The sequence below is a fragment of the Balaenoptera borealis genome (genome assembly GCF_965194805.1).
Source record: "Balaenoptera borealis genome assembly, chromosome: 18".
In the NCBI taxonomy this organism is placed as follows: Eukaryota; Metazoa; Chordata; class Mammalia; order Artiodactyla; family Balaenopteridae; genus Balaenoptera; species Balaenoptera borealis.
In genome coordinates, this window is record NC_138877.1 from 72,034,640 (window position 1) to 72,051,581 (window position 16,942).

At 34.9% G+C, this 16,942-nt stretch overlaps 1 long non-coding RNA gene across 1 annotated transcript in view; it reads left to right on the plus strand.

Annotated features, from left to right (window-relative positions):
• The window catches only part of LOC309616038, a 49,371-nt gene that overhangs the window by 9,697 nt on the left and 22,732 nt on the right, over positions 1 to 16,942 (plus strand). The window contains exon 2 of the long non-coding RNA XR_014237225.1: positions 1 to 16,942. This exon is cut by the window's right edge and continues 22,732 nt beyond it. This is a non-coding gene — a long non-coding RNA (uncharacterized lncRNA).

Sequence of the window (16,942 nt, forward strand, 5' to 3'; positions counted from 1 at the left end):
GAAACTAGCCCAAATATTCAATAATAAAAGATATGACTAAATTCAATATGGGATACAATGACACACGTTGGGGCTATCAAAATTATAATGTAGATATATAATTATTGAAGTGGGAAAAAAGCCCTATAACACTAAGAAAAATGAAATTGCATTGAAAACATTGTGTATTACCACTTTTCATTAAAAAAATGAATTTCTATTTAAAGAATATTTTCTTCATTATATACTGCAGGAATTTTCATTTTTCAGGTGTGATTCTATTTTCTAAGAACCCTTTCATGGTACCCCGTCTCTTCCCCTGCCTTGCCCATTGCATAGCAACACTAAGGGACTATTATTGTGAATGTGATTGTTTTTATTAAACAGAATGTTTTAATAAACAGTGTCTAAGTGAAAAAGTGTGTAATTTAGATGAATGACAGCTGGAAATTTCTCACGACTCAGTTACACATTCACAAATTAACAGTGTCAAGTGGTGTTTTCTTCCAGCTTTCCGTCCTCACTCTTCGGTCACTTTATTCTTTTATTTTATACTTTTAGATAAATTTTTATTTTTTAAATAATTTATCTGATTCTTCTGTGCTGTCCCAAGTTTCCCAAACAAACAGAAGTTGGAGAACTACTGATTTCTCAAACTCCTGTTTAAAACTATGTGTTTTTTGTTTTTCAATAAACACTAAAGTTTCTAACTTAGCCAAACGCTCCTTGGCCCGCCCCACAGAAACTGGTTTATTTAGTCCTTACTCCTTCTGGCGTGATGGTCTCATCCCGGGTTCCAACACCTCCTTCTCTCCCCATCAGTTTTCTCCAATCATTTAAGAATGTTTTTCCTGCTAGTCTTGATCCTCATAACCTGGGTTTTCCTTTTTCTTCCAAATCTATTGTTTCTTTAAAATTACCCTAAAAGCTATTTTATGTCCAGTGATCCCAAAGGCACCAGTGGGCAGCTTACTCTCCAGGATCTATAGCACTTCCGAGCCTAATTCAACCAACACACAGAGATTAAAAGAAGGCCTGGCATCCTGCTCTTATGAATCACCTTTGCTTCCATTGGCTCCTCATCCCAGCTGGTTAAACTAATTTTCTGAGGGACATGCAATAATTTGAGGAGGGAAGTTTGTACAAGTCGACCCTCCGTGAAGGCGGGTTCTGCATCCACAGTTTCAACCAACTGGTTCCATCCCGATTGGTTGAATACAGGGATGTGGAACCCGCAGGTGCAGAGGGTACTAAGTTATTTTCTATAAGGGACTTGAGCATCTGAGGATTTTGATATCCATGGGGGTCCTGGAACCAGGAAGACTGACTGTACTAAGTATTACCAAATACCTACTACTATGCATCTTTCTGTACAACCTTAAATACCAATCATGAGAAGAAGTAAAACTGGATAGGCAATGGTGCTAATGGCACTAATAGCTGATGCTATTGTACATGGGAGGAAAGAATGGGATGGAAAACTGGGGTAATATGTGAACATTTCTGCAAAAATTGGTCTTGCGTCTCTCAAGTTTCAACAAAAAACATTACCACCATTAACGCTGACAGTCATCAGCAGCTTTACACCTTGATTTCAATGTGAACTTGCAAATTCACAGCTGCCAGATTAGTCATCATAGACTCTAAAGAATCTTGCCATTACAGTTTTGTAGTTCTTTTCTTAGGGTGAGATATTTTGAAAATGGTTGCAATGAAATAAAATAAATAGCATTCGTATAAAAATTATCTATATGGCCCAAGAGCAAACTGTTCTCTGGATCTTAGCCTACATATCCTGCCTTTTGTTGTAATGGTGAATTTTAGGTTACGATGCTCTAACTGAATCTTGCAAGTTATAACAAGTATCCAGTTATTCCTAATTGTTTCCTAAATGTTTCACTGAGTTTCTATTAAAGACACTAGTTAGGAAAAGAATTTAGAAGATACGGTAGGGGTTAGGTTCCTGATATAATCCATCATATAGTGAAGGATTTTTCAGATGATAGAGTGATTACCATTGTTGCCAGGTGCCATGGTCCAGTGGAAAGGGCACTACCTGGGACTCTTCAACAAAAAAGCACATTTTGGTTCAGCACCTAATTACAGGTGGCAATATGCAGCAAGGTGAAAACTCAATCTTGGGTTTCACCTCTGTACAAAACCATGACCTTGTGTGAGCTATTTAAACTTTCTGTACTCCAGTTTGCTAACTGATAAAATGAAAAAGACACTATTTGAAATATCTTACCTAATTTTTGCTCCTGGTAATAAATAACTTGATATATGTGAAAGAGAGAAAAATTAATCTTATAAAAGTTTACCATTATACTTATCTTATTTGTAGTTATTTGTAATTTAATAACATATGAGAAATGCCATTTTATGTGATTATTTCTAAATAACTTACAAATTTCTTTTTTCAACTTTGAGGAAATTTTGCTTTCATATAGATATCACAAAGACAGATTCCAAATTCATTTCTGAAAGATCATGTTTTACAGTTGTGACATTAAAGTAGAAAAAAAATTGAGGACATTTTAGGGTTTATTAACTTTTGAGGTTATGATAGCTACGATTCAAAAAGTTTTAAACAATTTGAATCAGGTGAATTTACTTTGTACAGTAACCTCAAAACTCAAGTGAAAATTGATAGGAACTACAATTAACCCATTGCAAAGTGGTTCAAATGATTCCAATTTTTGTACAGAAAATATAAAGTAAAATTATTTTTCATTTGATGGCAAAAAACTATGGTCTTTATGACCATAGTTTTGAGTTTTAAGCTAACAGTAGCCAAAAGAGAAAGGTAAGAGGGTACAATTCTTTAAAATAATGGGAAAAGCTACGGCTTTACATTAGATTTTATCTTAGTAATACTTTAGTCAAAGTTCACTTTGAAGGTAATGGAGGATAAACTAATTTCCCATCGAGACTGACCATGTGAAATCATAACATATGAAAGTAACAATTTTAAATCTACTGAAGCACAACCATGGAGTGTAATTTCAAATCTAAATCCTTGCAGAGATTAGGAAAGAGAGAGAGTGAGCACGAGTAGGATGTTACCTCTCCAAATAGGATGGGAGGTGAGAGAATATCACCCTACTTGACATTGAAATGATACTCTTTTATATTGATTTTCAGCCCCATGATTTTGGTAAATGTTCTCAAAAACTACTGAAAGGCAAAAGCTCAATAGAAGTTAAGCTGTAGCTCTTAGCCTCACCTCGAAATAACAGAACATGTTCACTTTGCTTTTTACAGGGCATTTTCATTTCTAAAATGAGCACCCCTTCAAGGCTGGAACCAAATCTTTTCCATTTTTGAGTTTGCCACAGTGCCAATAAGAATGTTTAGCAAAAAATAGGTCCCAATAATTAAAATTGAATCAAATTTCCTATTCATTCAGATTAAATTAATTCAGTTCAATTTTATGTTTCAGAACTATGGAGCATAACCACTTCCGTATCCACTACTTAAGTTCTAAGAGAAAACTAAGAGTTTTTGAAAACAAATGCATAATTATTTGCTTCTCTTAAAAGTATTATTTCAAAGATTGGAAAAGTGACTACAAATGTATCATTAACAAATATATGCAAGCTTATTCATATTCCTGTACTTAGTCATTTTTGACATATGGAATAGTTTGTTTCACGGACATAGTTTGTTGAACTGGTTCCAGTAACAGTAACAACAAGAATAGGATTCATTGGTGATATGTAAGAACTGCACAAAGCTTTGACGTAGAGCATCTCATTTAACGTTTATTTTCACACTGTGAGGAAAGAACCAATGCCACCATTTTGGTACAGGACTTAGAGAGTGAGATAGGCTCATTCAGTTTTGCAAACTGAAGGAAATGGCCAACTGGACCTGTTTTTAGCTAATTTACTATTAAACAAGCAAATGGTAGTGCCAAATATAAATCCAATGTTAAAAATATACTGGTAGGTAGACGGGACTCCATGATGTCTCACTACCCTCCCAGAGGCCTGTCGCAAGTTAAGTGGACAAGGCAGTCTATACGGAACGATGATCTTCCAGGCCCTTCCAGGATCCTGAACCTCTAGGGTGCTGGAGAGGCCTCATCCACGCTCAAGGATCTACCCTATTATCATATAAGAACATCCTTGTCGGGTTAGAGTTTCGTTCTTCTCTTTTCAATTTTTTGCTACCTCATTGAGTCTACAGCAGTCTTGGCCTTGTCCTACCACAGAGAAATTGAGAAACTTGTTAAATAATTTGGGACCAGCTGACATTTGAGGGAGGATTGGAATCAGTATCTGTCTAGCTCCTAATGCCTCAATTCTGCCTGTATGATTCCAGATGTCTGTCTTTTCCCTTGTTTTATGCATCGATTTAAAGTTCCAATTAAAAAAAGAAAACAATTCCATGACAACAAATGTTAACAAAATTAATACAAATATAATCTTCTTTATTATACAAAATATAAGATATAAAATACATTAGAAATATCTACATACATTAATCAAGTCTTTAATCTTAACAGTGTTGCCATGTTAGGAATTGTTAGTTTGTTTTCCCATTGAAAATTGTACATTACCGTAGTCAGAACTGGATGTTATTCTTTAGAGGAAAGGAAAAATCTCACAGAGGACTAAAGCTAAAATACATTGTGAAATGCATTAAACTTTCCATAATTAGCCTTTATGTTTAAACTTATTTTCTTTTTTAAAAAATATTTATTTATTTTATTCATTTATTTATTTAACTTCACCAGGTCTTAGCTGTAGCATGCAGGATCTTTAGTTGCGGCATGAGGGATCTAGTTCCCTGACCAGGGATAGAACCCAGGCCCCCTGCACTGGGAGCATGGAGTCTTAACCACTGGACCACCAGGGAAGTCCCTAAACTTATTTTCTTATCAGATCATTTTTTCATATTCCCTCAGTACTATTGTCACATGCCCCATCTCTCTTTTCCTGCTTCTGTATTTTTTTTAATTTTTAAATTTGTGTATTTTTATAATTTTTATTTATTTATTTATTTTTCATTGAGGTATATAGTTGATGTAAAATATTATGTAAGTTTCAGATGTACAACGTAGTGATTTACAATTTTTAAAGGTTATATTTCATTTATAGTTACTGTAAAATATTGGCTATATTCCCTGTGTTGTACAGTAAATCCTTGTAGCTTATTTATATTATACATAGTGATTTGTACCTCCTAATTCCCCACCCTTATTTTTCCCCTCCCCCCTTCCTTTCCCCAGTGGTGACCACGAGTTTGTTCTCTATATCCGTGAGTCTACTTTTTTTTTTAGTATATTCACTGGTTTGCTGTACTTTTTAGATTACACGTATAGGTGATATACAGTATTTGTCTTTCTCTGAGTTATTTCACTTAGCATAATACCCTCCAAGTCCATCCCTGCTTCTGTTTTTTGAGTACCACTATACATATTGAATATATTAAGTTTGTAAACTAAAGAGCAGATATTTACAATTATTTTTATCTTTTATATTCTTTTACAAGGTGAAATTTTTTTTTTTTTAATTCTACTCAAGAACTGCAGCTTTTTAAAATTTATTTATTTATTTATTTATGGCTGTGTTGGGTCTTCGTTTCTGTGCGAGGGCTTCCTCTAGTTGCGGCAAGCCGGGGCCACTCTTCATCGCGGTGCGCGGGCCTCTCACTATCGCGGCCTCTCTTGTTGCGGAGCACAGGCTCCAGACGCGCAGGCTCAGCAATTGTGGCTCACGGGCCTAGTTGCTCTGCGGCATGTGGGATCTTCCCAGACCAGGGCTCGAACCCGTGTCCCCTGCATTGGCAGGCAGACTCTCAACCACTGCACCACCAGGGAAGCCCAAGGTGAATTTTTATAAAGAGAAATTATTAGAATATTTGAAGATGTACACATTCAAGAATCTCAGAGTTGCTATAATTTTATAACTTCATACAGAAATAAAACAAGGAAGAAAATAATAACTCAATATTGTAAGATACAAGCAAATAACATTTGACAGAGATGTAGATATACACAAGTGTAGAGACGTAAGTATCTGGAAATGTGAACTTCATAGAGGCTTAAATATACTGTAGATGAAATAGCTTAATATAACTTATTGAGTTCCTTTTATATGTAAAGCACTAAGGCTGATACCAAGCTGTTTCTTTTTGAAGATATTCTGGTTTGTTTATGGAAGATAAAATCTTCAGAAATACCATGAGACCAATCAAAAAACAAAACAGCTGACATATGAGATTTGATAGAGTCTTGATCACTGGAATCCAAAGGCAAGTTTATGCCTGTCTGGATAACATTCCAGACACATTGGTCAATGCATGTAACTGTCTACTTGGCAAGCTCAGGATGAAATATGGAAGTATTTGAAGATTAGCATTAAAGTTCGCCTTCTAATACATACTTCTTTCAAAATGATGTTCAAAAGTCATCTCATGCAGGGTGCTTCCCTGACAGTTTTGGCTGCGAGAAGCATTTTTTCCTCTTCAAATGCTGCTGTTGAGAAATGTATTTTCTTTCCAAATTTACATGAAATCTTCATAAAAATAAGAAATAAAAGCAGCAAGTGAATCAGTGCTGATAAGAAAAAAGAAACAACCACCATGAAATGATTTCTTGTTTTGAGACTTTCTATTGGGGCTCTTTCCTGGTAAAATAGGTGTGTATATCCATTCATGCATATACAAAAATATACGCAAACTTGACTGACTTCTTCCATTCTCACTATAAGCACTGGAATGGTATGCATGGGTAGGAGAATGTGTCCACATAGCATCGTATTGGCTGGAGGTTTATTTGTATCATGTGGAAGAGAAACTTGAACTTCACTGTGATCAATTCTGATAAACATATAAACTGCATGTAAATGTGGCTTCACATCCATGGAAAACAAAACATGAGGGTTTTCCTGATGAGTAGCAGCTGACATCTCTCACCCACTCAGGGCTTATCCCTGATGTGGGGCAAGGTTCACAGAGGTGATAAACACAATTCAAGCCATTCTGGAAAAGGACTTTAAAGAGAAAGCATTTGTTTGATGCAAGACTCTTGGCGCAGTGGATTGTAGAGTGTACTTGGGTATCATAACTTCTGATTAAGACAACTATGGAAAAGGGACATCTTGTGAGAACACTTCATCATATAAGCAAGTTTGCTATTTTAAGCTGAGAGTTCAGGAAAGACATCAATGATAATATGACATTTGAAAAGAAGCCCTGAAGGAGGTGAGCCAACAGTCATTGGAATAACTGACAGGTAAGAGGGAAGGCTTTCAGGCAGAATAAAATTATTTAAATGATTATCAGCAATTATAGTGCCTTGTGACGTTCAATTTTCTTCAGTAAAACAAATAAACATATGTTTAACTGGCAGTATTGCACATAGCAACTTATAAAGAGAAGAATTGACAAAAAATCCCTATCTTTATAAATGAAATATAGAAATGTTAGTATTTACAAGTGGAATGTGGGAGGAAAAACACATTCAATTTCCTTATATTTCTTTTAAGACAGCAAATGTGGTACAGCTTTAATGGAGGATAAATGGATATCTTTTTTCTTTTAAAGCAGTTAAGTCACAATTGAAATGAGTAATCGATTTGAAAGAACCCTTTTAAAGAGTCATCATTGATTATTCTCTTGACCTTTTCCTCATATAACTGCATCTGCCTAATAGAACTCAAAAGAAGATATGCCTAAGATCGTGACATAAAATATTCAGAAACAGTCCAGTGAAGCTAAAGGAAGAGGCTCGAATTTTAAGACTCAAGTAGGAGGATATGTGCACAAACAAACAAACATCAAAAGGTCTAAATAGGCACAGTTCACAGAAGTATCAGGGGAAAAAAAGCAAAGAATTATAAAGCTCTATCCAAAGTTACTTTATAATGCACCTTTGTTTTCCTACTCCCATTCTGCAAGACAAATTCTGAAATTCTACCTTAAAAAATGTTTTATTCCTTTATGAAAGTCTGATATATCTTCTAGATTTATCTGCTAGGCTTTTTGCATTTGAAGGCAACAAAACATTTTAATTTGTTTCTATTAAACCAGTATTTTATTTTCAGAGACTGGCCCTATTAAAGTGCTGATGTTTCCATACACACTTATCTTTGGTCTTTAAAATACCCACCACTTGCTCTACATTGAGTTTAATAAACTACTTACACTGGCCCTGGGGAAAGATCCTTATATAAATGAATGCCTTTAATGGTGTGTAGGTGGTTTCTGTAAGCCATTTAGAGCACATCAATGTTTAAATCATTTCTAATATTAAACTTATTTTAGGTCTGTAACAAATGTACAAATATTAGGAGGCATATGCTTATTTATGTATTTATTTTGTATATTGGTGCGATCACAAAAAGGAGATTAACTAGGATACTCAAAAGTCAGGTTTCTTAGAAAAACAACATTAAATTTAAACATATTCTGTTGGAACACTAGATGTGGGGAGAGATACAAACGTAGCCCATAAATAGAATCGTATTGCTGCATTGCCTAGTATTCCCTGTGTATGGTCGCCGGTATCCAACTTCTTACAGCAACCCTAATCCTTGCTTGGTAAAGATAAATCTAGTAAATATTGCCTACATTTGATGTGATGATGCCAATTCCCCTATTTTCTAATTTTGCTAAAATAGATAAAAATATATGCGGGGGGTGGGTGGGAACAGTAAATAAAGACTCCTCTTCTTCTGGTGGTATTTTCCTCAGTTACTTTTAAAAAATTCTTCTTTCTAGTTTATATATTTCTAGGCAAAGGTTTACTTCAAAAATTCTACATTTATCTTAAGGAAAAAAATGCCTGTATGAATTGGTTCCTTGCAAGGCAGCCAGTTGTCAGATGTCAGGATGAGGTGCTTCCGAAGAAGATATTATCAACATCACGGCATCACCATTTATCCACCTTTTGTGAGGTGAAGACCTCTTCAAATCTGTCTTTTGCTTTGCACCATGACTCCGTGTTCACAAGTCTTGTGCCTTTTCAGATATCATCTCTACACTTAGGGTGCACGTCCGAGAATTCAATTCTGTCATTATTTGATAAGTACAAGAAAAATATTCTTTTATCACACTCTCCCGATTTAAGTGCCTTTACTAGCACCGTGTAGGTCCAGCTGCCACTTGGCCTTCCCTAGACATATTTTGCATGGATGATGCATTTGCATTTTAAGAGTCATCTGTTATTTTGATTCTCCCTTCCATAGCAGTTTGTTTGATTTCTTGTCTAGTGAAGTCATTCTCATCAGAGTTCTTTCGCTTCTAGTTCCTGCATTATTTTACTACCCATGAAAATTGCGATGGAGACATCTTGTCACCCTAAGGACAAAAAAATGGCTGTAGATTTTTAGGCAGCGGCAGATCAATCATTCTTCCATTTACCAGCATGGGAATCAATTTGGCAGAGATGAAATGTGAGAATATGCCTTGGCTTTTTATTATGGCATAATGCCAGGTGTAACTGATGCTATTTTCAACATAACAAATTATTTCTATGCATGTTTACAATTCATGTAAGTTAAGAAAGCATAGCATGAACATAGATAAAATAAATGTTCAGTATCTTAACAAGCAAAAAAAGAGGAAAGAGGAATAAAGAGTGAAAGAAAAGGAAAGAAACTAAAATTGTTGCTGTACTAATTTTATAGATGGCATTGCCGTCTTTCATTTTGAGTCAAGACAATACACTGATGGGCCCATTTTGGAAGCAGATATTGCGTACAGGTTTCCTCCTCTATCTGAAAGTAGAGCATTTCTATGAAACCTTCCATAAGCTGAAATGGCTTAAAAGGAAGAAGCAATTACCTTACGGCACATCTTGCTAACGGATGCACAAAATATATCAAGATAAAGCACAGATGCTCGTGGACACAGTTCAAAGCTACAGGGGCTTGATGCTGCGATGCTGCGTGTATTTAGTTCCTGGGGAAGGGGCTTGCAGGGCCCCTTTCTGCTCGGGTCTGTGCTGACTCTATAGAAACTCCCTGCAAAGCAAATGCTAAACACTCTTTACACTCTTCATCTTTTTTCATAAAAGTGAAAATCTTCTCTGGATTTCTTTCAGTTAGCAAAAACAGGTGCAAATGTAGGTGTTTCATCAAAGTGAAGAGGTGTAAAGAGGACTTTTGAAAAGTGGGGATTCTTGTATAGTAGTGTGTTCATAAGATTATCAATCTTATTTACATAAAATATATTATAGCTTAAAAGTTCATGAAGAAAGTACTACATGTGTGTATCAAAGTGTTCCTATCAATGCCAGAACATGCCTTCCATCTTAGATGGTACTATAGTTTTAATAATCTGCATTTTGACAAATTATTTAAATAGATTAAACATTTTTCATAGTTTCCTATACCCAGAAATATATATGTATACTTGTATTTTAAAAAGCTATATCTAAAAACTTAGTTTTCCTAAATAAATATATATGGTTTTTTCATAGCTTCATGGGATAATCTGCAACAGGTGAATTCTATCACACATTAATAGAAAGAAATAATACAAAACTCATACAAACATCTTTAGAAAATAGAAGTTAGGGAAAGATGCCCCAACTTGTTTATGAGGCCAGATGACCTTGATCTGAACATCAGACAAGGATGGTGCAAAAAAGAAAATAGTAGAACAATTACCCTTCATGAATTCAAACTAAAAATAACAAGAGAATATTATCAACTGAATTTAGCAATATATTAAAAAGAGTAATCGAGTATGGCCAAGAAAGGTTAAACCAAGCAAGGTTGACTTAACATTAAAAATGTATCAATGTAGTTTGCCACATACATAAATAAAGGAGAAAAATTATATGATCATCAAAAAAATAGAGAAGATATTTTTAAAACATTCAGCATCTGTCCATTCATAAAAAGGAGTGAAACGGTCTTTGTGACTTATTCTGCTTCTCTCCAAGTCTGTGTGACTTGGACCTAGAGTTTAACCTCTGAGTGCTAGGTTTTCTTATCTGGGGGATGTCAGCTGTTTGGTATGTTTTTGTTGGGAGCAGGATCACACTCCAAAAGAGCCCATTGCTGAGTCTTTTCTAACCCATCCTTCATCCTTGCTTCCTGCTCAGAGGAATCCCAGCCCCTGAGAGGCTTTCTCCGAAGACTTCACTCTCTGCTCACACCCATCTTCTTCTCAAGTCTCTGTTGGTAGGGAACTCACCAAATCCATTACATTTGTGTGTTACTCTTAATCTTGTGGCTTTCTTGAATCTTAGTGTTAGTTTCCTTGAGGTCTGGAAAAGAATGAAACAGCATCTGGGATAACTGCATGAGCCTACAGGGAGAACAAATAGATAATTCACACAACTTGATCCTTCAATATGCAACCTTGCCAACTGTGTGTTAACTCCCTTATATGTACAGCATTTAGCACAGATTCTGGGAAATAAATGCCTTCATTCCTTCAGGTTCATTGTTTTGGGGTTGTTATCATTGGTGTTTGAGCAGAAGTGAATTGTAGAAGGAAACTGCAAGCATGGTTACAATCTGGTGGGAAAAACAAAATATTGTGGAAAAATGGAGGAGTGATATAATTAAATAAACAAGCCTAAAGAGCCTAATATTCAGGAAATTCACAGGGCCATGTGCTCGACAAAGATTTTGACAGATAAGTGGTCAAATGTTGGTAAATCTGGAAGCAAGATTCAGTGATGAAATAAGCCAGTGCCCCAAGCCAATGTATTAACTGCAATAAACCAGTTGCCCAGGCTTAGAGGAAAAATATAAAAGAGGGGAGAAAACCTCCAGAAAATTGTGTAAAAATCAGAGAACCCAATTTCTTAGAAGTATAGATACGAAACAATTGTCTAGTTAGGGAATGACTCCAGTTAGAGAAGAGACTTCTTCACCAACTAACCAATTGGGATATGAAATCAGATCAGGACCAGGGCGATCCACTAGGCCAGGGGTTCACTCCCTACAGCTGGTGAACCGATCCTGTTGTTTGCAAGTTCAGTTTTGCTGAAACAGCCATGGTCATCTGTTTGTGTGTTGTCTGGGGCAGCTTTTGTCTACAGTGGCTGAAGTGAGCTGTAGAGACTTTGCACCCTACAAAGTACTCTCAGGCACCCTAGTAAGCCTGAAATACTTACTAGCTGGCTCTTCACAGAAAACATTTCCTGACCTGTGCACTAAATGTTAACTTTCAGAGGAGCAGTTTTAGGACATCTTTCACCTACTCCGAGGACCCAAGCAATTGGCTTCACAGTATGAGGAAGGCACAGCTAATCATGAAGGTGAAGGTTAAATGGGTTCACCTATTAGAGGCATCATGTAACCTGGGATAGAACTGAAAACTTCACTGTGAAGCGGGATTGATTAACCATCACATTCTCTTAGATACAACACTGTTCTCTGGTTGTTTAAATGTGTGTCTTGTATTTCTAGGTGGATTGTGTGATCCTTGAGGGAAAATCAGATACTTCTGGGTTTTTTAAACCTCAGAGTTCTCACGAAAGAGCAGATATTTTAGCAGGCATGCTTATGGAATGAATTGAAAAAATGTTAGGATAAGTACATAATAAAATATTAATTTTCTTTCATCATAATTACTGAACTTTATCATTAATATTGCATAATAGTGTATGCATTAGAGGATCTCAATGCTGTTCATTATGAGTTTTTTCAATTCCTGTCCTGTGTGATAACATATTTTAAAATATTTCAATAAGACAATGTAAATAACATTTGTCTTTACTTATATTTGAATATTAGGAGGCATATAGAACTGTTACTTATGATAATGACATAGTAAGTTATCCTCTTAGTTAATAGTTTTCCAATTGTTAGTTATCTAAGAAGACCTGCAGAATACCCAATGAATATCATAGAATTATAACTATGACATAGTACATTTTAAATATATTGGTTTACATAATAAAATTAAATACTACATTGTAGAGCTTCAATAAATATTAAACTACAAAAGTTTTGGCAACTACTAATTCAGTTAGAGGAGAGTTTTCTACCCTAAGTGTATAATCTGAGAGAAAAATTAAACTATTTTTATTTTAGTTGATCTTCCATTTCATATATTCCACTCATACTCATTCTATAATGAAAAAAAGTTCTAGGAACTATAATGATAAAACTAAAGAAAGAAGAGTACTGGATTTCTGATAAAAAGTCTCTCTGACTCTGAGTCCTTCTACTATAATACTATTCTTTAAGCACAAGAAATGATAGCAATGTGGACAGAAAAGATGTTAGAATGAATTTCATATAGTAAATACATTCTTGTTCTGTCTAAATCATAATTCTATGTTCTATAAGTATTTCTCATATTTTTACAATAACTTATCTTCTTTTGAAAATTGCGTTAGAATAGAGTACATGAAGACCAGGTTTTCTAAGTTGATGCCTGCTTCATTCATGATGGGTAGAACGACCAGCTGGGTGACCACACACTTAGAACAACACATCTGGGACACTTACCATGGGTTCAGCGTCAGAGCCTAAGCTTTGAAGTTTTAGGAATGCTATTTAGCCAGCTAATTCAAGGAGGGATTATTTTGACTTACACTGCACCCAATTTAAATATACTAACTGACAAAATCATTACTAAAGTACTTATTAACAAACAGAGATCTCAACTTTTAATGTATCAGTACTGTTCATTTACATAGTGCAGCCATTCTAAGCGGACAAGACTATTTCAGATAAAGGCACTTGGGGAATCCACAACTGGAACAAAGAGGGTCATAAGTATTTTGTGCCATTTTATAGAGTCAAATTTCTCCAACCTACTGACCTTTTGTGTTTGTTTGTTTCAATAAAGCTTATTGTGCATTAGAAATAGAATTGCATTGTGCTGGCGCACAGATTTTTCTTCTTTGTTCTTTCTTTTTCCTGAATCCTGTCCTGTGCAACATTACATAGTGTATTCATCATCTTGCAAAATTAATATGATTTTGATTAAAATATTTCACACCATGAATATATGGACATTAATCAAGATCTAGAAATTATGAAGGAAAAATTTGAAAACTGCTATAGAAGGTAACATAAAAATAATATCCCTTCATGAAATGTGCATCCAGCCATGCAAGAACTAAGCTCAGCTACCGAAAATAACATTATTCTTTGCTGTTCATCTTCCTTCCCTAATCCTTCCCTCCACTACTTCTTCCTCCTTTTATCTAATTTAAAAATAATATAAATTAAGATTAAAAATGTTTTTAAGAATCTACTGAGGATCAAATATTGCTCTTATTTGTGATACAGAAATAAATCCTTTTTTGAGGTCCCAATCACAAAAGAAACATGGATATTTTAGCTAATACAATTTAATTTTACTTTGGAGAACTCATTTGGAAATTTTTTAAAAAGACTAACTTAATGCTATTTCTTCCCATCAGACTTGATTTCTAAGAAAATGAATTTTTTTTAAGTTTGGTGTTGCATGGAATACAAGAGACTATTTAAAATATTTACTTAATATAAGACTCTGAAACTAATGCTAGGTGCGATTCTGTGACCAATCTTATTGTTAATATAATCATGGAAGGGAAATAAATTCTTTCTACCTGGATTAGGAAACTAAATATGTCTAAATATCACCAAGGGTGTAGACACAAATCACAAGTGAATGACCTTTTTTTACATTAAAAATTCCCATTAATGCCAGTTTGTTATTAAGTTATATAACTTCAACCCTTTCTTCCGGCAGAGAGGATTTTTCATTTGTGGAAATAACATTTCAGCTGTTGATTATTTTCTAATCTTGATATATTAAAATGGAACAAAATGTTTCCTCCAGAGTATCCTAAGTGCTCTCTTTATTCTTCTCCTTCTTTCCCTAATAGCATTTAATGTGAGTCCTTTCTCTTCATAGTGAATTGAATAAATTAAGATATTACATTTTAGAATGTTCTGCCTTATTATTATTATTACCCTAACTAGGAACATTTTTTACATGGTTAGTGGTCTATTTGGAGACTGATGCCACCAAAAGGAAACACATTTACAACAACAGAGATCCTATAGAGGAAATTCAAGCTGATGTTATACTGTATACATAGAGCAGTATGCATATTTTCAAATAATATAAGCCTGGATAATATAGACCAATGTTAATAGAAACTAAAATCACCAACAGTAAATGATACTGTGTTCTAATTGTTTTTATTCTTTCCATTGAAAATCACTGGGTATTACTGAGAACATGGTGATTCCAAGGGGAGAATCATGGCTTTAGGTGAAGCCTTTATTTGCCTTACACACCCAGTGTTCGGATGGTTGAAGTGAAACCTCGTCTCACTTGCCTGGAGTCAAGGGCACCCATTGCCAAGGTTATTTTATGGCTCCATTTCTACAAAGGAGAGGCATCTTCACAGTCTCCTTTTACTTCTGTTGAGTCTCAAGCAATGGTGAACATGTGTTTAAAAGTGTGATATTTGAGGCCCAATACATCTGGATCTGCTTCCACTTCTTAGTTATCTTGAGAAAATTACTTAAGTTCCATAAACATCCATTTCTTTTTTTAAATAAGGCATTATAGTAGTCTCTACCTCATGGGGTTGTTAAAAGATTTAACTTGAAAATTTACTGTAAAACTGCCTATTAATATAGTTCCATTCATATACAAGTACACAGTAAATGTTAGCTATAATTATTTTGCCATTTATTTTTGGCATTATACATGGATTATCTTGCCTCAAACCAAACAAATCTTATTTTCCATTTTATTTTAACAATCATAGTTGTATATGACCTAAGTAAAATATATTGTTTCTATTTGGTCATTATCTTGTGAGGCCTGCCAACAGGGTTTAATTGGCTACTTTCACTCCCTTTCCACAAATCATTTTTCAGGGTCTTCTAGTAGAGATTTGGGCTCTGGTGAAGGCACATGTGTATATGTGTATACATGGAAGTCTGTGTGTGGGCATCTGTGCGTGTGTTTACATGTATTTTAGGCTCCCAAGAGAGAACTCTTTAGAGGAAAATTGCACTGGGGCCAAGCCTCTCCCCACCCCCTTCTAGACAACTAACCCCGTAATGTGAACTGAATTCATCCCATATTTACCAGTTTTGCCAGTTTTCTACCTTCCTCTCTGGCCACTCCTTCTCAGTATTTTTTTCTTGACTATTCTGCCAGATTCTGACAATTGAATATTGAGTTTTCAGTACTCTACAACAGGCCTTCTTTTACTTCTTGATTAATATTTTTTCCTAGAGTGATTGTACCCATCTTCATAGTTCAATTACCTGTGGCCCTCAAACTGTATGTCTAACACAAAAATCTCTAAATATCTTGAGGTATACATATGTAAATATTTATTTGATATCTGTAGGCATTTCCAAAGGCCAAAGCAAAGCTCATGATCTTTCTCCTAAACAAGCTCTTGGCACAGTGCTTGGGTAAAATGTGGTCTTTTGCCTACAGTATCATATATTAGACATAATTCCATGCTCTTATACAGCTTATTAGACTTGGCTGATGGCTGTTGAATAAATAAATTAGTAGTGATCATTATAAATTAAATAAAAACAACCTTTGCCATAGTAATTGATCTGTGGGAAAAGATAAGTAAAGTATTTTAATAACAGTTAGCTAGTTGTTCTAATTTGCATAATTCCTTTTCATATTTTGAATTCAGTTAGTGAACTACATTGCTCATAAGTATTATTCAGGCAAAGAACAGATATACCACAACAGAAAATGCTTTAATTGGTGTCTATCTAATGACTTGGCCACTAGCACAATGTCTACATGAGCAAAAGGAAGTGGAAAACTGATTCAATCTTCTACATTATTAGAGAAAAAACATATGCTCTAATTATATGGATAGCATATCATTGTCAAATGTAATTTCTCTAAAAGATGATGTTGGCACAAATTGGGCTTTAAGACGTCTTGAGGTATATACTTGCCAAGCATATCATTCTGAAGTCTGCATGTGACTTGTCTAACTTGCATTCTGAGACTATACACAGGCAAAATTGGGGAAAAATGTGGTTTTTTTTTT